This window comes from Tenrec ecaudatus, chromosome 11 (genome assembly GCF_050624435.1).
Source record: "Tenrec ecaudatus isolate mTenEca1 chromosome 11, mTenEca1.hap1, whole genome shotgun sequence".
NCBI classification, from domain to species: Eukaryota; Metazoa; Chordata; class Mammalia; order Afrosoricida; family Tenrecidae; genus Tenrec; species Tenrec ecaudatus.
In genome coordinates this window covers 135,361,332-135,385,895 of record NC_134540.1, presented here as the reverse complement: position 1 = coordinate 135,385,895, position 24,564 = coordinate 135,361,332, and the positions used below count along the sequence as shown (strand labels likewise).

Here is a 24,564-nt window from a genome sequence, read left to right as displayed (position 1 = left end):
ACTACTATGCTGCCAGGGATCCTTCAGAGATCAAAAGCATAACTATAATAGGATGTCATTTCAAACACATGACTCACATGACTCTAATCAGAAAAAAATGAAAACAACATGTGTTTGTGAGTATGTGGAAAATTGGAATGTTAACTCATTTCTGGTGAACTGTAAATTAATACTATTGATATAGGCAACATTTTGATGGTTAAAATTTTTATAATCATTTATAAAGAGGAAACCAAAGGGTGAAGGAGGAATTATTCCTTAAGATACACTAAATTTCGTCCGGTGCGGCTTCCCCTCGGTGGGGAAGGCCATTCCACAAAGGAGCAACAGGATACTTAGCGCCTCGATTTCGCCGGCCACGGGTCCACGGCCTTGAAAGAGGCATCACCAAACCCAATGGCCGGGATTCTGCGCTCAGTCATTCAGAGACCCCTGGGCAGTCTACAGCCTGTGACAAAAGGTGTGGAGTCTCTCATATGCACGGAGTGGATTCGCCACAAATTTACCAGATCAAGAATTCCAGATAAAGTGTTTCAGCCTTCGCCAGCAGATCATGAAAAATATGGTGGAGATCCACAAAACCTTCATAAACTTCATACTGTTACCAGGATAAAAAGTACAAAAAGGCGGCCATATTGGGAAAAAGATATAATAAAGATGCTTGGATTAGAAAAAGCACATACTCCTCAAGTTCATAAGAATATTCCTTCAGTGAATGCAAAACTGAAGGTGGTGAAACATTTGATAAGGATCCAGCCACTGAAGTTGCCACAAGGACTTCCGACAGAGGAGGACATCTCTGACACGTGCCTCAAGAGCACTGGGGAATTAGTAGTGCGGTGGAATCTAAAACCTGTGGAGCAAGAAGGAATTAAGTCCTAATGCCAGAGCAGCTTCAGATTTTAGAAATGTAAATCATTTTTATTTAAAGATGATGAAAAGATGTTTTCATTAAAATATATTTTAAATAACCATTAAAAAGATACACTAAATTTCTAGTAACATTGATGAAAAACATTTTTAATGGTTCTTGGTAATAGGTACACCATATTATGGGCATGTTTTTCATTATTTACAAACAACCATTTCACTAATGTCACTGAATTTTCCCTGTAAAAGTTTTGAAATGATACTTATTTAAAGACTGAAATTTGATCACCTTTTATATATGTAATGAAACAATAATATGAATCCAGATATACTTATACATGATAATTTATATTCTTTCTTTTATACTGTGCCTTATCTGAAAGAAACTGTTAATCTGCACTTGTAATGATTAATTATTTTAAAGTTTTACAAATTTTTATATATGCGATATAAAATATGTTCTTGCTTTTTGGAGTGTGCTTCTGGCTTTATGCTATTAGTAATTATATTAAAATGCTTCAGTATATTCCCTTAGAGTACATCACCAATATGTTTCTTTATATTACTGAGTAATATTTAATTTTGTGGGCTATTCCAATCATCTATAGCTTGGGTCTTCTATTTATATTTTGACCTCTTGAACTCTGAAAATTCTGACAAAAATTTAGAAACAACTGGAAAAAATACCTTATTCCTGCTTAATACAAAAAAAGATGTTACACAAGAATGTTGAAATTTTCTTAAAATGTCAATAGTCTCTAGGATATATGACTACAGTTTTTCAGAAAACAATTCAGGTATGATTGCAATAGTATACACACAGGTAACTTCCAGGTAAGAAAATTAGTTGGAAAGAGGATATAATTTCAAATGTAAGATGGAACATAGCTGTAAGCAGGTGATACCAGAAAGAAGTTTACCAGTGTTGTACTGATCACGCAAAAAATCTCATTGTGTGGATCATAACAGAGTATGGAAAATATTTCAAAGAATAAGAATTCTAACACTCAGTAATGTTCATGGGAAACTCTACATTGACAAAGAAACAGAACAAGGAGACACTTCATGATTTAAAGTCAGCAAAACCTGCATCAGAGTTGTATCCTCTTATCACAAGTCATACATATATCAATTGTGTAAAGCATATTTATACATTCATTGCCCTCATCATTCTCAAAACATTTGCTCTCCACCTAAGCCCCTGGCATCAGGTCCTCATTTTTCCCCTCCCTCCTCGCTCCCCCTCCTCATCTACCCTTGATAATTTATAATTTATTAATTTGTCATATCTTTCCCTGCCCAACGTCTCCCTTCACCCACTTTTCTGTTGTCTGTCCCCCAGGGAGGAAGTTATGTGTGGATCCTTGTAATCGGTTCCCCCTTTCCAAACCACCCTCTCAGTATCGCCACTCACACCACTGGCCCTAAAGAGTTTTAATGGCTGATACCATGTTTCTCCATTGTTTCTTGTCATGAGTGTGGTCAATTTTACTGTGTATTCCATCTGGAAGAAGGCCAGGTGTAGAGTGATATTTTGTAGTACTGAGGGGGAAAAAGATGCTCGCACCAAGAATTGGTATTGAAAAATGCTATCATGTGATTTCAAGCTTTTTTCTGTCACCCAGGCTGTATTTTCCAGCTACTTTTCTTTCTGCTGTGTTTCCAAATTTGAATTATAAATGCCAAAAATTGTCAATGCATTTTTATTGCACATTTGATCCATTTCAGATTGAACAAGTAGGTAAAGTTCTTCAAATTCTGCATCACTAGCTGAGGTGCTTGGTCCATACATATGAGTAATGATTGCTTTGACTGGATTTTCTTGTATGTGGTAGGTATTATCCCGAAGCAGATAGCAGAGCATTTTAAAATAGATCTTGAAGTGCCTTTCTTGATAATACATGTGACAACATTATTCTTGAATAAGGACATATTTTTAGCAGAAATTGTTTAGGAAAGAAGACAATGGAATGATATATAAAACCGTGGACACAAAACAAAAAGCAACTGCCAACAAAGAATCTGATATCCAGAAAAATTATCCTTTAAATATGAGGGAGGAATAGGATATTTCTGGACATGGTTAAATTTTTTATACTTGTGAAAACAAAGAAAAACAAAAATAATGCTAAGTGGAATACTATGAATTGTTAATCAACAATAAGAGCAGACATAAATTAGTTTAACATTCAAGACATACCGCATAGAAGTCAATACACTTAAAACAGTACTTAAAATAGCATAAGAAAAAGAAATAAGTCAATGAAACCACACCACAATACACATCAATATGACAGTAATAAACCTATACATGTTACAACCAACATCGACTGTGAATTAAATATGGCAGTGGGAGCAGAGAGCAACTGAGAAAGTAGTGTAGAGGAATACAGTATTTCCCTTTCTCTGCCCTCCACCTTCTATCGGTCTCTATCTATTCTGACAACCAACTATTTCTCCCAAATAATTTATTTTTATATTGGGTCCAATAACTCATTGCAATCACCATCCAGAACTCACAGACAATACTCACAGTAAGTGAGATTTATGAGAAGCTAGTAACTCTAGGGGCATACTTATGCACTGGCCTGATAACCACAAGCTTGGCACTTGAAAACCACTCTCTGTTCAGCCAGAGAAAGACACAGCTTCCGATCCCCACAAAGAGATACAGTCTCAGAAACCAACAGGGCAGTTCTGTTCTGTCTTACCCGGTCACTATGAATCATAATCAACCAGATGGATGTGATGTTGGATAAGTTTTACAAGAGAAATTAACAGGTCATCATGAACCAGGATCAGTAAACAGTAAGGATACAGTCATTGGTGCACATTGTAGCCTTTCCTTGGCCAACCTTGGCCAAGTCTTTCTCTGATCTGCAGACCTTTCACCCCTGGTCCCCCGGGCTGTTGCGCCTGGGTCAGTAAGCCAGCCCGCACTACTCTGCCTCACAGTCTCAGTCTTGACACTGCTTCTCTGTTCTCTTTCAGGGTCTCCTTGTCTTGATCTCTGGTGTCAGCCTGGCTCCTTTCATCTGTCCAGGGTCTTTATGCCCTTGCCTTTTGTGCCTCTGATCCCAGAGCCCACATCAGACATAAATCTCATTCATGCTCCACTTTAAATTGTCTTGGGGTTTCTCGCCTTATTCTCCCCGTATACTTGTTTGTGACTTATACACTAATCCCGTGTTTGATGGCAGCATGGATTCTGATTTTCAGCAGACCATACCCCCAGTGAAAATTAAAAATCGTGATTTAAGTCTCACCTCAAGTAATGTCACATCTATTAAGGATATATGTGGTCTTAATCTTGTAAGACAGAGAAAAATAATACGAACAACAGCAAACTCACTGCCATTGAGTCGATGCAGACTCATAGCGACTCTATAGTGCAGGGTAGAAGTGCTCCTGTGGATTTCTAAGACTATGTCTGTTTACAGGAGGAGAAAGCCCCTGTGGGGCAGCTGGTCATATCGAATTGCTGACCTTGTGGAACACGTCCCCATGAATAACCACTATGCCACCAGGACTCCTCTTGTAATCGAGACCCTCTCCCAAAGTAGGATTCCAGCTAAAAGTGGAGGCTAGAAGAGATTAAAGTATTAATTGACTATTTCTCAGTAGCAGTTTGGGTAAGAAAACAAGACCCATCAATATGCTGTATACAATAAGCACACTTTAGATACAAAGACAAAAACATACTAGAAAACAAAGGATAGAAAATATATCTATAAAGATAAAGACTGAGAAACAGCAGCGTGGCACTATTCATCTCTGAGAAAATAGACATCACGGAAAATTCCACGGAGACAAAGAAAGGTCATATACCATTGCGTAAGGGAAAATAGAACAAGAAGACAAAACTATGATAAACATACATGCATCCAATGATAGATTCACGTATTAGTTAACCTAGCCCCTATGTAAGAGAAGGAAGAAAGAAACAATACAAGAATAATAGTAAGAGATTTCAATACTTTTTTCTTGAGGAATGGCAGATAATCAAATCAGAAACTCAGGGAAGGCACAGAAAAACCAAACAATATAGTTAAGCAACGTGATATATGTAGAGCGCTCCATTCAATAGCATCACATGGGATACTCCCTAGAATAGATTATCTGGTAGGAGACAAAGCAAGCCTAAACAAATTTCATTATTCTTTTAAGATTTTATAACCCATTTTGTCAGACCACAATGCTAAAAATTTAAAGTCAACAATAGGAAGAACAGAGCAAATTAATCAGACAAATGGAAACAGAATAATATAGTGCAGTGCTAGATTCAGACTCATAGAAACACAAGTGGACAGAGCAGAACTGCTGACCGTGTGGGTTTCTGAGACTATGATCTTTACAAGAGTGGAGAACCTCATCTTTCTCCCAACTGCATGAAAACTGAGTAAGGGATGAAAGAATAAATGAGACTAAAACTACAACATACAAAACCTTTTGTTGCTCTTGCTTCCTGTGTAGTGCTCCAACCTGCTGTGACCCTGTACACAACGGATAAAACACTGTCTTGTCCTCGACTGGACTCGCAATCTCTCATCCGTTTGAGCACATTGCAGACCCACAGGGCAAATCCATCATGTTGACAGTCTTCCTATTTTTCGTCAGCCTTCTCGTTTACCAAAGTTAATTTCTTTTTTCAGGTACTAGTCTCTCCTAGTTTCATGTCCAAAGTACGTGAGATGAAGTCTTGCCATCTTCTCTTCTAAGGAACATCTGGTTGTGTTTTTTTTCTTACTCTTTTGACACTCCATGGAACTTTCAGTATCCTTCTGCAACACCGTACTTCAAATGCATTGACCCATCTTTGGTCTTTCTTATTCAATGTCCAACTTTCACATATCATGGTCAGGTGCACTTTAACCATCAAAGTGACATCCTTACTTTTGAATACTTTAAAGCAATTTTGTTCAGCAGATTTTCTCAATGTAATCCATCCTCTGCTGTCTAAAATGTTGCTTCTATGAGCACTGATTGCAGATACAAAAAAGATTAAATTCTTGACAACTTAAATTTTTATATATCATGGTATTGTTTTCCTTCCAGAATGAGAACCGACTATAAATGAATAGGCTATGTCCTTCCAAGAGATTAGTCACTGGAAACCTTATGAATAGCAATCAAGCATTGTCAGACCCTGTAAACCAAACCTCTGGAACACAGCAAATGGCAATTTATTTTAATAGCACATGCATGAAAAAAGCAGAGAGAAAAAGATGAATAACAATATTTAAAAGTGGGCAACTATCATAAACAGATAAAGTTCACCAATGACCACATCCAACAACCAACAAACATATGAAGAAAACTTCACTATATCTCATTTCTGGGAGGAGCAAATAAAAGGAATAAAAGCCAAATTCGAAGAGAACCAAACTGAAAAACTGGAAATAACAGAATGCTAAAGAGGCGATGGAGAGATCGGAACCTCATACAATGTTCGTTGGACTGCAAGTAGGTACGACAACTGTGAAAATTTCTATGACACTGTATTAAACAACTGGAAATAAGCTCCACAGGATCCAGTCATCTCTACTTTGCATATACTCTAAAGAAATAAGAATCATAACATGAACAGACATTGAACACCCTTATTCGTTGCAGCACATTTCACAATAGCAAGAAAATGGAACTAAGTTAAATGTCCACCAGTAAAATAATAAAGAATCTTTTGTACACACACACACGGAATACAAAGAATTGTGGAAAAAAACAATGATGATATCACAAAGCACTTCATGAAATGAACACACTTGGAGAATGTCTTGATGAGTGAAGTTAGGTAATCATGAAAGAGCAAATATTATATGAGACCAAGAGAAAAAGCAAACACTATGTACATGACATGGACTTTCATGCCAAAGGGAATAGAATTTGGAGTGTGCCGTAGGCTAGAGGGCAAAGCAGGCAGGGCAAAACAGGGAAGGTTGATGTTAAGTGACTTGTATGAAACGGGAGATGGAGATACGCAGGATGGAAATTGGAAATCATGGAACAGCGGAGGGATAAGCAGATGGGGAGTTTGATTAGTAGTTTAGACTGTTGCACACAAATTAATGGTCTAACATGTAAACCACTCCCCCACCCAAGTTACAACACAAAAAACATTTTTTTCTCCTAGAAGATAGCTAGAAGTATTTATAGGAATACAGCACACTTAAAATTACTTTTGACCCTCACATTATTTGTAGTCTTGAATTGTAACATTCATTCATTTTTCTCTTGCAAATATGTACATTGTAGCCTAATAAGAACATCATAATGTGCATAATGTTTGTGCCAATAGTATGGCTTATGCTGAACATCTACTTAAGGCAGAATATGTATATGTGACCAGCTATTAATAAATACTTTGGGTTTCTTATGAAAATTCCCATTAGATTTTATAAATAATAGGTCTAATATGAATTTAATTGTGATTATAACTTACTATGGAAGCATTTGAACTGCTTCTAAGTGTTTCCTTTAAAATGACTGCTACTGGGAGTATGCTTATTAATACTGTGTAGAACTCAAGAGTACTTGAGTCTTTTAGTTAAATGTTCACTGAAGGATTGCATGGTCAAATAATTGTTTCTCAAGATGGTTTGATGGTTTTATCAATTTACACTAACATCAGCAATATACCAAAGATGTTGCACCATCCGTTCCTAGTCCAACCATTCGTGTTTGGAGTCTGTTTCATTAAAAAAAAAAATTGGCTACGGACCTGACAAAAATAAAGGAGACTATCTACTGCCTTAAATATTTAGTCTTGGAAATTAAGGGTTTCTATGGGTAGCAAGCAACTCCATAGGAGTGAATTTGGAGAAAATTTAGTGAATGGTGCTTATTAATCTACACTATCTAATATGCATTGTTTTGATTTTTACATATTTATATATTTTTTATTGGATGCATGTTCAAACTATCTAATAAAAACAGATTGCTTGAATTGTTAGGTTAATTTACTTGAGTGTTAATATCATTTACATGTTAGGCTGTTAACGGCAAAGCCACTGGTTCAAGGCAACCTGTCATTTATTGAGAGAAAGATGATGTGTTCTGCTCCAGTCAAGAAAGATTCATAGATTTGGAAAGGTGTAAGATTGCTATGAATCAGAATAGACTTGATAACAGAGAGTTTGATTTTCATTATTTGTTCATTTTTGCTTGATTTTATTTTTATAATATCATTGATTCAGAGAGGACAGAGTACAAAGCAATGTTCTTTGGATTTGAAGAACTTACTTAAGACCACACAAGGAAAAACTCACTGACATCAAATGGATTCAGATTCACACTAAGCCTGCATAAGTTGCCCAAGGCTATAAATATATATGGGGCACATGTTCTCATGTGTTCCCCATAATTAAGCCCATAGGATATGAGAACACACACATACAAAACTTGTTGCCATCAAGTTGAACTTGACTCTTGGTAACCTCATGTATGTTGAAGGGCAACCACACTCCATGATGTTTATATTTTATTTATTTATTCTTATTAATCAAATTGTTAAAATATATTTTCTAAATCCTTTTATTGGGAGTTAATATAGATATAATATCATTCCATAGTTCAATCATATCAAGCAATATTGTACAATTACTACCACAAGCAGTTTCAAAACATTGTCTTCCTCCTTGAACTCCTTGGTATCAGCTCCCTTCCACCCCCACTGTCACTCCAGGATTCTTTATTCTATTTGCTGTCTCTATAGGTTCATCAATTCCGAGTTTTATATACCCCAAAATGGAAAAGCTTACAACAAACATTTCGCTGCCAATGACAGAATACATCTGAGATAAAGCCCAATTAGAAGCAAACAAACAAACAAAACCACGCAGGAAATATTGAAACCCAACTTGCATCAGAGGGGCAATCAATTGAAAAAGTTATAACTGTTCATATCAGGTTTATCATTTTGATATCTTGTAGTCAACTCTCCAATGCACTATGTGTGGTAACCAGGTTCTTGCCATCCCTTTATTAGGAATACCGGGAAATCACCATACGCTGATTTCCTGTGTAGCGCTCACAAAGGGATCTTGGGATTCCACTGTCATACACAGTCTTCTGCAAACCAGAATCTCACAATTTAGACTCTGATACCATTCCCTCCTCCGGCTTTAGATTTTGATTTATGATCCTTCGATGACTAATTTTGGTGTGCTTCTTCCATGTGGACTTGGGTGATATTACTTAGATGGCTGCTTGTTTAGAAGCAAGCATTTAAGATCCAAGGAAATATTTCATGTGATAGCCAGGCACTATTTAATGTCTGGATCACACTTTGCTATGGAAATTGAGCTACCATACGACCCAGCAAGCACTCTACTGCGCACATACCTAGAAGAGGCAAGAAACAAACCAAGGCCAGCCATCTGTGCTACAATGTTCATCCTGGCATGGTTCACAATTGCACGGTGTTGGAAACCACTCAAATTTCCATCAACAGATGAATGGATTAAAAATCTGTGGTACATACATACAATGGAGTATTGTACATCACTAAAAAACAGCGATGAACGCATGGAGCATATAACTTGAGGAAATTATGGTAAGGGAAGTAAGCCAAGTTCAAAAGGACAAATACACCATGGGTCCGGTGAGGTAAGCTAAAAAAAAAAATTCAAACGGGACATAAGGAAAAGCTATTGTATGTAAATAGTCCTGGGGTGAGGCCCAGGTAGTGTGGCAGGGGCCAGTTGAAGTCCCAGGGTACATATGGTAGTCAACTAAAAAGGAGGGTCAACAAGAGAGAGAGAGAGAGAGAGAGAGAGAGAGAGAGAGAGAAATGGGTAGTGGGGAAACAGGGCACTAACCTACCCAAGGGGCGGGTATTGTTTATATCTCCACAGCGACAGAGGGACCAGACTTCAAGCTGGTGCTCCAAGATGTGAGCGCAACATACTGGCATGAAGCAAGGAACCAGTAGAGAGGTCTGAGTGCCCTGCCCCAATCCAAAATGTGTGGACATCTGCCCCTGCCCCCAGAAGAATTTACTTTGAGGACAGCACTGATGCTACAGTTCAGGGAGAGGGACATGTCTTATTGGAGCACATGGGAGCAAATGAAGGGAAGAGAAGGGAGAGTGGAGCAATGTCCCGTCCCGCGGGACATCAACAACGTGGGTACCTGAAAGAGTACATAAGACGATGTTACACAGGCAGTAACGTTCCCTTGCGGTTTGGAGGAAGTGTCCATAAGCTTCACATTTCCAAAGTAATCTCTATTTTCCATTCGGCAATATTTTTTATTATTGTCCTGTTTGCCAGACCAATTGATGATATATCTCTTTTGTGATGTTATACTGGATGGGCTTGTCCATGAGGCACGATCTCCACAACATGGTTTTGTTATTTCAAGTCTCTAGTCCACAAGGAGAAAATGACTGCGCAGTAGATGATAATACATTTCCTTCACTTTGTACAGGGAAGACGTGAGTCATTAACCCACACCAGGATTTCAGCAGGATGTAAGAGTGGTGGATTAGGAACATACACCTAGTACTGCTCACTGTGCGAAGTTTCCAGAAGCACTTGCAGGCAAATTACCATGTACATGGTTTGCAAACTGCACCAAAAGTTCAGGCAGCCACCAAGCTTCATCAGCATCATGTGGGAAAAAACACAAACATGCCCTCGCACCCAAATTAGGAGGGGAGCTGGCTCTTGCCATTAAGTGGATCTTTCCATTTTACATATGCTTTATCTTTATATTTGGCAATCCTTTTCCAAAGGCAGTCAGCAGCAGACTGACCATGTACATCCAAATTTCAAAATGTTAAAATAAAGTATGATTAATTAAATTTTGAGGAGTAGAAGGGTATATGTACCCCTTTTTATTTTATCTAAATGTCGCTTAATAGTCCCATTAGCACGTTCCACAATACCTTGGGTTTGAGGATTATAAGGGATTTCAGTTATGCGTTTAATTTGAAAAGTGACACAAAATTGAGCCAATGATTTACTAATATAAGCAGATCCATTATCTGTCTTTAAGCATTTAGGTAACGTGTTGAATAACTGAAGACGTTTTTTTCACCAGTCATAGGAGTGGCCACAATAAATCCATCTGCCAAAGATGTCCCAGGAGTTCCACCATGGGGACAAGATTTTGCTATGTCCCTGGCTGCTTCTTAGGTATGTTAAATTGATGTTTTAGGTATGTTAAATTGATGTTTTAAAGCTTGGCTATTTTGGTGATGTAGTTGATGAGAACACTGGGCTAAAGTAATTTGATCTTCAGATAAACTGGCAAATGCTGCTGCAGTTTGAGTTGCGCAATCAGCTAAATTGTTGACTTTTGCCAAAGCCCCAGGTAGGGAAGAATGAGCTGTGATATGTGCCGCAAAGTAAGGATACTTGCCATTCCAAATTAATTGTTGTAATTCACCAAATAAAGCCAAAATAGGTTCATTTTGTGATTGAACACAAGCAACAGTTTTTAAATTATTTAATACAAAAACAACATATAGGCTGTTCGAATAAATGTTAGTGCAGATTGAGCTGGAAATTTTTTAACCATAGTATGTCCTATGTAAGAACTGGCTGCAGTTCCATTAGAGGAACCATCAGTAAATATTGTAAGGGCATGAGCTATGGGTCTATTTTACAAATGCTGGGGAAAATAAATAAATGTTTTTTAGCAAGTTGTAACAATTTATCTGGAGCATAAATATTTTTCACCAATCCACAAAACCCAGCGAATGCTAATCCCCATGAATCACAACTTTCTCATAATCAAGAATTTTGGGGTCTGTCATAAGGTATGACTATAGACTAGGATCTGTTCCAAAATATTTAACAGACCCGGATTTATCTTTTATCACTAATTCAGCTATTTTAAAAAAATAAGGTTTTAGAACTCTTTTTTTCTTGAAGAGGCTAAATATACCTACAATAATGGTCTTTTCTGCTATAACACACCTGATATAAAAGTACCAAGGTTTACCATAATTAATATACAGAGTTTGTTGTTCTAAAATACGGAAATTTACTTAAATTTAAGGTTTGTTCTGCTAAAGGGGAAATTTCCCAAGTCGAACCTAGACCAGGATCTCCTCTCAAAATATCAAACAAAGGCTTAAGCTCTCCAGTACTTATATCCAAATATGGTCTAAACCAATTAATATCTCCTAACAATTTTTGAAAATCATTTAAAGTTTGTAAGCAATCATTTCTTATTTCTATATTCTGGGGTTTCACAAAACCTTTCGGTAAATTATGTCTTAAATAATTGTAATGTTCAATAACTTGTACTTTTTCTTCTGCTATAACTAACCCATGCCTTTTTAATACTTCTCGTAATAAGTCAAAAAATAAAGAGAACCATCTTTTGGTCCCTATGAGCCATATAAATATCATCTATGTAGTGAATGATATACATCGATGTTTCAGAAGTTCTTACTGACTTTATAGCTGCAGTTACAAACTTTTGACATAAGGTGACGCTGTTAGACATTCCCTGGTGTAAGACTTTTTACTGATAACGCTCCATAGGTTCTTTAAAATTATCACTAGGAACACTAAAAGCAAATTTTTTATAATCATTGGAATCCAAGGGAATGGTATAAAAACAATCTTTTAAATCTAAAATGATTTTATATGCATTGGCCGGAATAGCAGAGGAGGAAGGGAGCCCAGGCTGCAGGGTTTCCATAAATTCCACAGTATCATTAACCCTCCTTTACTGTTTTCCTTGCAAAGCAACTGCTATAGCAAGCCCTGAGTAAAGGAAGGTTTAATGTCCAGGCATAGATTGATATAATCAGACAAGTTGCCCTTTTTTCTTAAAGGTCTCAGCACTACCTCGCATTTTTAAAAAGCCAATTATTTAATTATTTAATACAATCCCTGATTTGAATTAGACAAAGAGACAAAAAAAATTAGCACATACTTGAAGGTTACATATTCTATAAATGATGGCAATATTTTCCTTGAGAGAGTAGTTTCATTGGTATAATTATTTTTAAATACTTAAAAAAGACTCAACTTCAAACAGTAATAAACACAAGCAAAAGTGATTTTATCCTTAAAATAAACATTTAGAAAAACCTCTCCGTACATACAAGTGAAAGAGTATGTAATACACACACACAAACACACACGTGCGCGCACGCACACACACACACACACACACACACATTGTTCACACAAACAGCTTATATCTGCTGTATTTTGAAAACTGTCAAGAAATTTTGATTTCCACAACAAGCTAATGACTCATACTCTTGCGCCCAGGCTACCGCCTTTGCCATTCTTTCATCCCAGCAGGACTGAGTCTGCAACACCAGGTTTCAAAGTCCTAGATCCTTATCATGATAATGTATTGATCCGCCCTCTAACTGCTCCAGCCACTTTCAAAGCCCTCAAGTTCACTTTCAGGTGGCTTCTGCTGCTTCAGTGGCAGAAGGGGAGGAGCTGGAGGCTCAGCAACAACTTTTATTTCAATTTTTTTTTGAGCATGCAAACGAATTATTCTCACCCCGGAGTCCCTCATGCTTAGGATACAGGCTATCCCTAATATTTACGGTCCAGTCCTGAGTAAACCAAGGACATATCTTAACCACAAAATCTGAAAACTTCTCTAATCTTTGGTAGCTTATTTTTATTTCTTTGGCTTTTAACATATTTTGAAGCATATTTACATACATACATCTATTTACTAGAAATCTGTCCCATTATTTATTACTTCCTACTTTTCACCACTTACTCTTAATTTTCTCTGTAATTTTCAAGGCTGTGCTACTTCAGTGGTGTCTGTCAAGGGATCATGTTTTTAATCACAACTTTAACTTTTACTCCCCACGCCTTGAAGGCATCACCGTAATCTGTCCTACGAATAATTGATACTAATTTTTTGACCAATCGTCAGACAAAAACTCACCCGGTTATTCTTCGTCGCAGGTTACAACGATGTTGTAGTGGGATACATAAGTCCATTTGCCAATCCTTGCTGACTTGTCTGCTTCCTCAGTGGATTCCCTCATTTTCAGGCTGCTTGAATATGGAACGTCTCAAAGCTTCCAAGTGACAAAGGCACGGCGGCTGGATGTTGCAGAGTATCACTGAAAATCGGTGCTTTCGGAGCCCTGCTTTTGGAGGCAAGCTGGCAAAGCGGGCGGCTGCGGGAGCAGGCGCCAGCGGGCACCACGCTGCCGGGCACGGTGCGGTGGGACCCCGCGGTGGCCACACGCTCGATGGCAGCGTCTGCGCGCTTTGTAGCAGCGTCGGCGTCGGGCTTGCGCCTAGTGCTCAGCGACCGCGGGCCTTGAGCTCGGCCACCATGAGCCTTGCACTCGGCAAAGGCTCGGCAACCGTGTTAGCAGCCCTGCAGGTGTCAACAGCTCAGCGCGGCTTTAGCAACTCAGCGATAGCACCAGCTCAGCATCAGTGTCAGCAGCTTCGAGTGTCAGCTCAGTTGCGGCAATGTGTCAGCAGCGGGCGCCAGTGGCACCGTTTTGTTTCAGCGCTTCAGCTCAGTGATACAGCTTAGAAATACAGCCAGATGCCAGCGTCGCAGGAGCTGAGGCTTCTCTCGTTCTTGCGGCACGTTGGGGCACCAAAATGTCCCGTCCCGTGGGACATCAACAACATGGGTACCTGAAAGAGGGACTGGGAATGAAGATGGGCAAGGGTGCGGAGAGATGGAGGCAAGACAGGAATCTGATCAAGCCTCATTTATCGAGCTAAGAGCAGAGGTTTAAATAATCAGCGAAGGGCAGGCACCATTACATCACATGTAATATAAGGTACAGCTGAGGTAGCCAATAGTCGTGCATCTCCAAATAAGGAAGAAATGGCGGGCAACTGATCAAATAGGTAAGTATGCTAATGAAGCAGATCTGGAGCCTGGGGGGTGATGCCACCAGTCATGTATGACCAATGAACATAGCAGCTGCTAGTGAAAAAGCACCAATCCTAGCAAGGGTAAGGGCAGCCACCCTCTGGCGGGAATTGATACAAAGGGCAGTAAAATCTCAGGGCAGTTTGTTTGGCAGGAAACTGAGAGTAAATTCCTAAAGATCGTACATGGCTTAAATCCAGGGTGGGGGGACATGCAGTTCCCTACAGATCACACCCTGGCCCACCAAGCCTTGAAGATGATATCCCTGCTCAGAGCAGTCAATGTACAGAGAGGACCATATGGCCAGTCCCACTACGAGACATGACATCTCTCACTGACCCATAGCCCTACAGGGAACAACACTAGAAGCACAGTGTAGGATTTAAGGGTGTGCAACAGAACAGCAAGGGGAGCAAGGAAGTCCTGAGGGAGTACCAAAAATAGACTTTTGGGCCAGGGTGTGGTACCCCATCAGACTCAAAGGGAAAACACTCCTAAAGGTCAACTAACATACCCAGAACTATTTTTTGTCATTGCTGTTGTCATTGTTTTGTTTCCTTTTACTTTGTCTTTTTTTGAGTGCATACTATTATCTCTGCAGGTTTATATAGATAAGATAGACTGGATAAACAATCTGGAGGAGAAAACAATGGGACCAATGGTTCTGGGGGACATGGGAGAAGGGGAGGCTGGAGAAAGGAAGTGGTGTTGACCAACCCAGGGTCAAGGGAATAACAAGTGATCCAAAATGAGTGACAAGGAGGGGTGTAAGAGGCCTGGAAGGGATTGATCAAGGACAATGTAACCAAGACGAATTACTGTAACCCAAATGAAGGTTGAGCATGATAATGGGACAAGAGGAAAGTAAAAGGAAATAGAGGAAAGAACTAGGAGGCAAAGGGAATTTATAGAGGTCTAAATACAGGTATGTAAATATGTTTATATACAATGGGGATATAGATCTATGTGCATACATTTATAGATTTAGCATTAAGGTAGCAGATGGACATTGGGCCTCCAATCAAGTACTCCCTGAGTGCAAGAACAGTTTGTTCTATTAAACTTGTATTCCATGATGCTCACCTTCCCGACATGATTACTGTTGACAAATATGAGCATAAGCAAAAGTGGTGAAGAAAGCTGATGGTGCCCGGCTATTGAGAGATACAGCATCTGGGGTCTTAAAGGTTTGAAGTTAAACAAATGGCCATCTAGCTCAGAAGCAACAAAGCCCACATGAAAAAGCACACCAGCCTGTGTGACGACTAGATGTTGAAGGGATCAGGTAAAAAAAAATCATATCATTGTGAATGAGGGGTAGTGCAGATTGGGGTCCCAAAGTCCTTCTTTAGACAACCGAACATCCCCTTATTGGTCGTAGGGAGGAGATGAGCCAGTCAGGGTTCAGTGTATCAACGATAAAACATAAAACTTTCCTCCAGTTCTTAAATGCTTTCTCCCCATTCTCTACCCCCCACTCTCATTATCACAATTCTACCTTACAAATCCAGCTAGACGAGAGGATGTATACTGGTACAGATAAGAGTTGGAAACACAGGGAATCCAGGACAGAGGAACCCTTCAGGACCAGTGGTGACAGTGACAATACCGAGCGGGTGGAGGGAATGTGGGGTAAAAAGGAGGAAAAGATTGCAAGGATCTACTATAACCTCCTCCCTGAGGGCTGGACAAGAGAAAAGAGGGCAAAAGAAGCCATTGGACAGTGTAAGATACGACAAAATAATAATAATTTATAAATTATCAAGGGTTTATGAGGGAGGGGGAGCAGTGAGGGAGGGGAAAATGAGGAGCTGATACTAAAGGCTCAAGTAGAATGAAAATCTTTTGAGAATGATGAGGGCAACAAATGTACAAATGTGCTTGACACACAATGGATGTAAGTGTGGATTGTGGTAAGAGTTGGATGATCCCCCAATAAAATTATATTAAAAAAGGAACGTATCAAAGCGAAACTTATGAACACTCATTTGCAGAAGACTGTGGAAGAAAGTGGGAACCTCAAACCCATCTGCAATGATGTATTCAGACCAGATCCACTATAGTTAAAGGTAAGATCCCCAAACATCCCACTAGCAGGCAGAGACTATTATAACAGTGAGTATGCTGGATCGAAATCAATACTTGGCCAGTCGATCTCCCTGTAGACACAACTTGAATTTGTACTAGGCGCAAATATTTCTTAGTTGTTCCTTGACAGAAATTTCATCCCTGACTTTTTGAATATCGATGGAAGTCTTCTCCCACTGCCACATTATTGTGTCATTTGCTTTTTCTTGTTTTCTGTGGGGTTCCACAGATGTGAAGCACAGGAGGAGCGGATGTAGATTACTGATAACTACTGATACAAAGTGTTATAAAGAATGCCGAGGTGAGGGATGGGCAATAGGGAGGGAAAGAGAATTTTGAGAGTAAATTATGAAGGCAGGAAGGGGGAGGGAGCACTAGACTTGATAATGGTACGCAACTCATTTTAAAGTCGATTCAGCCACGACGGGAGGGAATGGTATGTAAATTATGTGCCAATAAAACTGTTGGCGGGGGGATGAAAGATATAAAAAGTCAAAGTTGATTTGAAGGCTTTAACAAAATGCAATGATCCAGGAATTGATAGAAAACCACCTGAAATGTTTCCATAAGTTGCTAAAGCACTTTCTAGTTCATGCCATGAAATTTGGGAGACAGGTACCTAATAAAGTGACCTATTCCAAAGAATGGGGGTCCATAGAATGAGAGACCTATTAAATCATATCATCAACATCACATCCTTTCTTCCATTACTCATATATTTTTACCTCAACTTTTACAACTTGGGAAAGGACATTGGGTTCATCTGCTATGCCAGTCCAAATTACTGGCCGGGAGACAAGCCTGGTCAGTGTTAAGCTTTTCCCTTCTCCATTCCCAATTTAGGTGGGTGGTGTTACATAGGTATACGACTAGTAGATTCTCTTGATCACTACAAAATATGACACCCTTAACAGGCAACCCTAGTTTTGCTACATGCTGTGAAGGTATAACCTATCCCATCAGGCCTTTGGGAATTTTCACATACAGGTTCAGGAGTATAGTGACAGTTAATTGCTTAGGGACCACCACTGCATCTGGCACTTGAAAAGGCATTCCTAGTCCTGGGTCCAGGACATCTGATTGAAAAACATGCAATTTCAGGTGCCATGGGGAAGAACTACGCAGTGGAACCCAGCATCTTCCCCAACCCTATTTACTCAGATTCTCCTGAGAAACGTAAGACGCTATTCTTCCCTTTGTCACCCTCATGGTGGCTGTGAGCACACACCCAAGGTGGTGTGAAAGTCAGGCCTTCCTGCCTTTATCTCCAACCATTTTGGATAACAAATATTTCAACGATCCATTCCCATTCTCAATCATACCGTTACCCTGAGAGTTTTCTGCAACATGGTATGTCCATCATATGTCATGTTTAACCTTGGCTCACTGCTGTACCCTTTGGGCCGTAACGTGTGCTCCTTGGCCTATGGAGATATAACTTGGTGGCTCAAACTAGTATGTTATCTTTTGTTGGGACCCCTTCATCATGCTTTTTGACATCTGCTTGTGTTACTGGGTATGCAAAGCCCAGTGCAGAGTAAGTGTCTATCTTGTGAGGATCCATTTGTAGCCACCTACTACAACTGGTATCATTGGTCTAACAATCAATTTTCCAGGCCTGTATACCCCCGAACCCCATGTGTAAGGGACCCCATTGATTACCACACCTCTCCTGACCTGTGCAACAGGCATACTCACTGGATGCATACCCTGACCACCCTAAAGCCTGACCAGCATGGCTTTGATAAGGAACGCATTACCTGCTTCCTCTGGAGTGTCCAGTGACTATTTAAGGAGAGAGAGTGGCAGTTTCCCTTCTCAGGGTAAACAAGTCTCTCTGGGTAAATAGCCTAGCAGGCTGGATCTCTCTTCATACTCAACCTCCCTTGTAATTAGAACTAGGATTATTGTTCATGACTATTCCATAGTGAGGTGTGGATATCGTATCAACCCAAACGTGCTCTTCCACTCTTCCAGTAACCTTCAAAGCCAAGGCTACTACCACTCTCACAATCCATTTTAGCACTGGTTCCCAGAATGCTGATAGCACTGAGCTATAAACTAACAATTCCTGCACACATTGATAGAGCAGCTGCAGCAATGGCATCAAACAGGCCAGCAAAGGTGAAGATTGTGCAAGATTAAAATAGGCTTTTGCTCTGTTATCCACAGGGTTGCTATAAGGCAAACCCAGTAGCACATATAAAAAGCATATTTGTATGTGTATATATATATATTTATACCTCTGCTATATATCCAAATTTGTACTTATGTATGGTCATTGTGAGTCAGAATAGACTCTATGAGAGTGAATTTTTAGAGATTATCTATACTTATACGATAAAATTGACCACTCAAATTACACACACATACAAGCAGGCTATACAGAAATCTCCATTCCAGGTTCCTTTTCTAATTTCTAGTATCTCTCTTTTTACCTATTTTTTCTTGAAGTCTATACATATATATTTTAAAACAATCTGGGCAAATGTGAAGATCGCTTTTCTCTTAAAAGCAATATAATCTTACTTGACATTTTCACTAATTCTAAAAAGAAAAAAATTAATTGAATATATTATTTCTGAAAATATAGAAATAAAATATTGCATAATTATTCAGAATATGTTCTTAAAATATTTAATTTAGTACTTTTTCAACTGAATACAATATGAAATGAATGATTATATTAATGTGTTAAAGAAACATTTGACAATTGAATTTCTTACACTGTAACTAATCATATATATGGTCTAATTTGGCTCATAAAATATAATCACTATGCATTCTGATATGTTGCTTCATGAATAAGACTGCTTGTTAATTAATTTTAATAATAATTTTTATTTTAAATGTTTGTTTTCTTCTCATTTGCCATGCTTTTAGATGTTTTCTTTGGAAGGAAAGGAAGAAAACTGTGCAGTCAATATGTCATACTTTATATATGAAAATTATGAAACACAACAATTTAAAAAGGATTACAGATATAGCACTTTGTAAATTAATATTCTCATTTTATCATTAAAGCACAATTGTCATGGTGAATAAGGACTCTTTGATGAGCTAGACAGGACTTACCTATCCCTGCAACTGTGTCAACCAGTTCCTGACATCTATTTCTCTGTACAACACATGCAAGTGTCCCTGGTTTTGTTTTCCTGGAGAACCCAACCTAGCACATTTGGTACCGGGCGTAGTTCCAGAGACACAAAATCATAGAGATAAGTTTTCTAAATTAGTTCTCAGATTCTAAATTGTTTTTCTAATTTGGTTCCAATTAGGCCTAAAGGTAGATACAATATTTTGTAAACTGATATACTTATTTTCTCATTAAGGGATTGTGTTATGGTTGGGTTCTCTAGAGAAGCAAACTAATGGTGCTTGTATATATTTTATATAGAAAGAAATTAATAACAAGAATTTTTTTACACAGTTTTAGGAATAAGTAAGTTCAGTCTAGTTCAAATCAGGCTTGGTCTGACGCTTGGAAGCTGATGAACAGGGAGCAACAGGTAATAGAGGAACTAGACCAGAATGAAGAAAGAGTAACAGCAGGTTCCCAGGCCCATTAAGTACAGGTACGGAGTAGGTCAAATGAATGCAGAGTCAGCAGGCTGCTGACAGCTCTTGGATCACAGGTGATGCAGCAGGAGATGGAGAAACCAAATGCAGAATCTAGTTCCAGCAGAAGGCAGTGGCTGAAGAGGATTCGACTCTTCTTGGTCTCTCCTTCTTATATAAAAGACTTATGGAACACCAAAGAGCTGGGCCTTAAGCTGACATTACATTTTCAGATTCATTCTAAAATGATCTATCCCTTCTGCTGGACAAAAATCTATACACCTTTTATCCCCTTCAACCCCTCCTTATTTTCATATTAAATGTCATTTTTGTTAAAAACAACAACAACAAAAGGAACCCAAAATCTCATTGGGCACATTAAACATAATTAAAAAACCAGTTAGAATAGTGTCAGGAGAGATAATTTTATGCAGTTAAGTGTATAGTACTAAAGCCACCAAATAGTGAAATATTGGGAACGTAAACATTAGTATGTCCATGTACTTGAACATTCTTTGACATTAGGAAGCGTCAATGTGTGGAGAATAGGTTTGACTTAAAGAACAACATTCACATCAGTATACACTTGCAAAGTTAGTAAAATATTTCAAGTAAACAATTTTGAGAACTATATATTCTTCTTTTATCATTTTATTGGGAGCTCATACAACTTCTTATTACAATCCATACATACGTCCATTTTATGTCAAGCGCATTTGTACATTCGTTACCCTAATAATTCCCAAAACATTTGCTTTCTACTTGAGCCCTTGGTATCAGCTCCTCATTTTTCCCCTCCCACCCTGCTCACCCCTCCCTCATGAACACTTGATAATGTATAAATTATTATTATTTTGTCATGTCTTACACTGTCCAATGTCTTTTCTGTTGTCCACCCCCGAGGGAGGAGGTTATATGTTGATCCTTGCTATCAGTTCCCCCTTTCTACCCCACCTTCCTTCCACTCTCCCAGTATTGCCACTCTCACCACTGGTCTTGAAGGGATCATCTATCCTGGATTCCTTTTGTTTCCAATTCCTCTATGTACCAGTGTACATTCTCTGGGTGTAAGGTAGAATTGGGATCACGATAGTGGCAGGTGGGGCTTGGGGAGGAAGCATTTAAGAACTAGAGGATAGTTGTATTTCATCATTGCTACACTCTACCCTGACTGGCTCATCCCCTCCCCGTGACCCTTCTGTAAGGGGATGTCCAGTTGCCTAGAGACAGGCTTTGGGTCCCCAATCTTCATTCCCCCTCATTCACTATGATGTGATTTTTTGATCTTTGATGCCTGATACCTGATCCCTTTGACACCTCGTGGTCACACAGGCTGGTGTGCTTCTTCCATGTGGGTTTTCTTGCTGCTGAGCTAGAAGGCCGCTTGTTTATCTGCAAGCCTTTAAGACCCCAGACACTTTATCTTTTGAGAGCCAGGCACCATAAGCTTTCTTCACCACATTTGCTCAAGCACACATTTGTTTCCAGCGATCATATCGGAAGGTGAGCACACAATGATATGATTTTTTTGGTTCTTACTTAATCCTTTTAAATATAGTTCTATTTTTTCCTTCTGTTTAATTGAAAATTCTATTGCAACCAACTGATGTGTACTTACATTTTAGTAAGTTTTATCAGTGTACCAATCAAAAAGCAAGTTCACCTTCCTCAGTCAGGGAAAGTGTATCTGGCACGTCTGACAATTAGTCCATTGAACTGATCAGAGGGAAGCATCATAGTGGCATATTTACCTTCTGTGACCATATTATTCTGATAAGATACCTACAGTTTTTCTTCGGTTTATATCATAGAAGATGCATTTGCTTATTAATGTTCCTATGGCAGTAAACAGTAATGGTTTTAGAATTGTCTCTCAGATTATAAGTTTAAAATCCAAATTTAGAGCATCAGGGAGGTTTTCTCGGGGGAAATGGGGTGCAATAGGTGGTGTATTGATTATATTTCTCCAACACTCTTATTTCTTTAGAAATTTTCACTTGGCATCTATTCCCTTCTCCCCTCATTGAATTTTTTTTGTCCTTGTGTCTATGTTGATCTTTATAATCCAGAGGTGATTAAACTGGGACACCCCTTACACTGAGGTCCTTCCCAAGTTAATAAAGAAAGATCTAATTGCCACAAAGGGTTATGTCCACTTGAATACTGTTAATATGACAACTTATACATGGGCCGCACAATTCAGTTGATACTCATGCTACCTAGTCAATTTTAACTCATAATGACCACATAAGACAGAGTCGAACTGACTCTGTGGATTTCCAAGACTCAGCATTGATGAGATTCAATCTGTACCCATTGGTTTGACAGATATCAAAGTTTTGTTTGAGTTCAGTGGGTCAATTGTTAAAATTGCACTTAGGGTTTTCTCTATGGTGGGTGGGTGGCAGCTACCCAATGTCAGAGTCACCAGTGTACATTCCTCTCTGTTAACGTTCATCTGCAAAGTAGCATATTCTAAGATGCAGTAGTAATCTTCATTTTGTATATAGGTATAAAAATCAGATGGAACTATGTTTGTAACATGTATTCATTCCAGAAAACTTTATAGAGTTTTTATGAAATACTACATTTTTATTCCTTTACATTTGCTACTTCAGTTATCAAACAGATACCGTAAAGAGGAAGAGTGCCAAATAGCCCGAGGGTGACACGCTCACATTCATTTCAGCTTTGTGTTGCACCCCAAAGTACAAAGAGATATTATGAGTGAATTATGCAGTTTTCTAAAGTACTCAAAGAGAAAAATATTGCCAGAACAATTGCTGCAAGTTCGGCAGAAGTGGAAGGGGTTTTTCAAAGGTGAACATTATACCTTCAGGAAAAGAAGTTGCTAGTGTCTATCATCTTAGGAATGGGATACTAGTCTGAGAGGGAAAAGATGCTAAGGATAAATGATACTCAGACAAAAGTGAACAATATTGCGAGTGAAGATGCCAATCAGGAAGCAATATATATAAATATCTTAAATAACTATTGTTGTTGTCAGGTCTTATTTAACATTTGCCCTTAATGTTTTAAAATGTTCTTATAACATGATCAAATTTTGTGTACCTCATTAATGGCTCTAATTTAAGTATTTAAGTATTTAATTATATTAAATAATAAACTTTATTTATATATATAAATAAACTTTCTTTATATATAAATAAATAAACGTTTTATATATAATATATATATATATAAATAATGATTTTAGGGCAGAAAACAAATTATTTTAATTCCATGACTGTCTTTAAGAGAGTGGAAAGGCTCATTTTTCTCCTGAGCTGGTGTTTCCATCTGCTGATCTTGCCTTTAGCAACTGAATACATAATGACTGCATTCCTCTCAGCTGATATTATAGGGAAATGATTCATGCTTCCTATAAAAGTATGTGGCTCAAGAACTACAAAAATAATTACCAAAAAACTAGAGAAGTCTAACAATACTCATATTAAATGTTAACCAAAGGGTTAAATTACAAAGCAAATCAAGAAAAATTTCTTTAAAATATTGTGTCAATTTTAGCATAGAACTTTATTTTAAATAATTCATTTTTGAGCATATTGCTTCTATTTCTTCTTTCCATATGCATATATAACATGTGAACATTGATTTTGAGCAGATGAATTATATACAGATCTTTTGAAAGAAAAATGAGCAGTAGACAATTTGGTATGTCACATCTATTTAAATCAACTTTTTTTTCCTCCTTTGAATATTTTCCTAATTTCCTGTGTAAAGTTATAAAGTATGTTAATATAAACCCTGTTCAAGAATGTACATCGCTTCTTCTTCCCAGCAAGGAAAGTACAGGAATTGAGGAATGTGCATAGCTTGAGAAAATGTTACCATCCATATGTTTAATCAAAGGAAATTTATAACTGTGTTAATGTTCATGTGTTAACTGATAAAAACTGTTTAAGCAGATTTTCTTAGAATCCATGAGTTCTTCTGGCTAAGCCGATGCTAAATTTCTTTGTAGGGAGAGAAATTCAGATAGGTGAGTGAAGACAAATACCAAACTATTTAAGTTGTGCTTCTCACTCAGCTCACTGCCATTGAATGTATGGCCCCTCAGAGTGACCCAGTAGGACAGAGTAGGGTGACACCTAAGAGTTTCCCAGATGAAACTCTTTATGGGAGAAAAAAAATCAGTCTCTTTGCCTTGCAGCAGCTGGTGATTTCAAATTGCTGACTTTGTAG

General features: G+C 38.3%; 1 pseudogene; it reads left to right on the top strand.

Annotated features, from left to right (window-relative positions):
• Nucleotides 1–312: 312 nt before the first annotated feature.
• On the top strand, nt 313–952 carry LOC142460886 (large ribosomal subunit protein uL30m pseudogene; annotated as a pseudogene).
• The last annotated feature ends 23,612 nt before the right edge of the window (nt 953–24,564 follow it).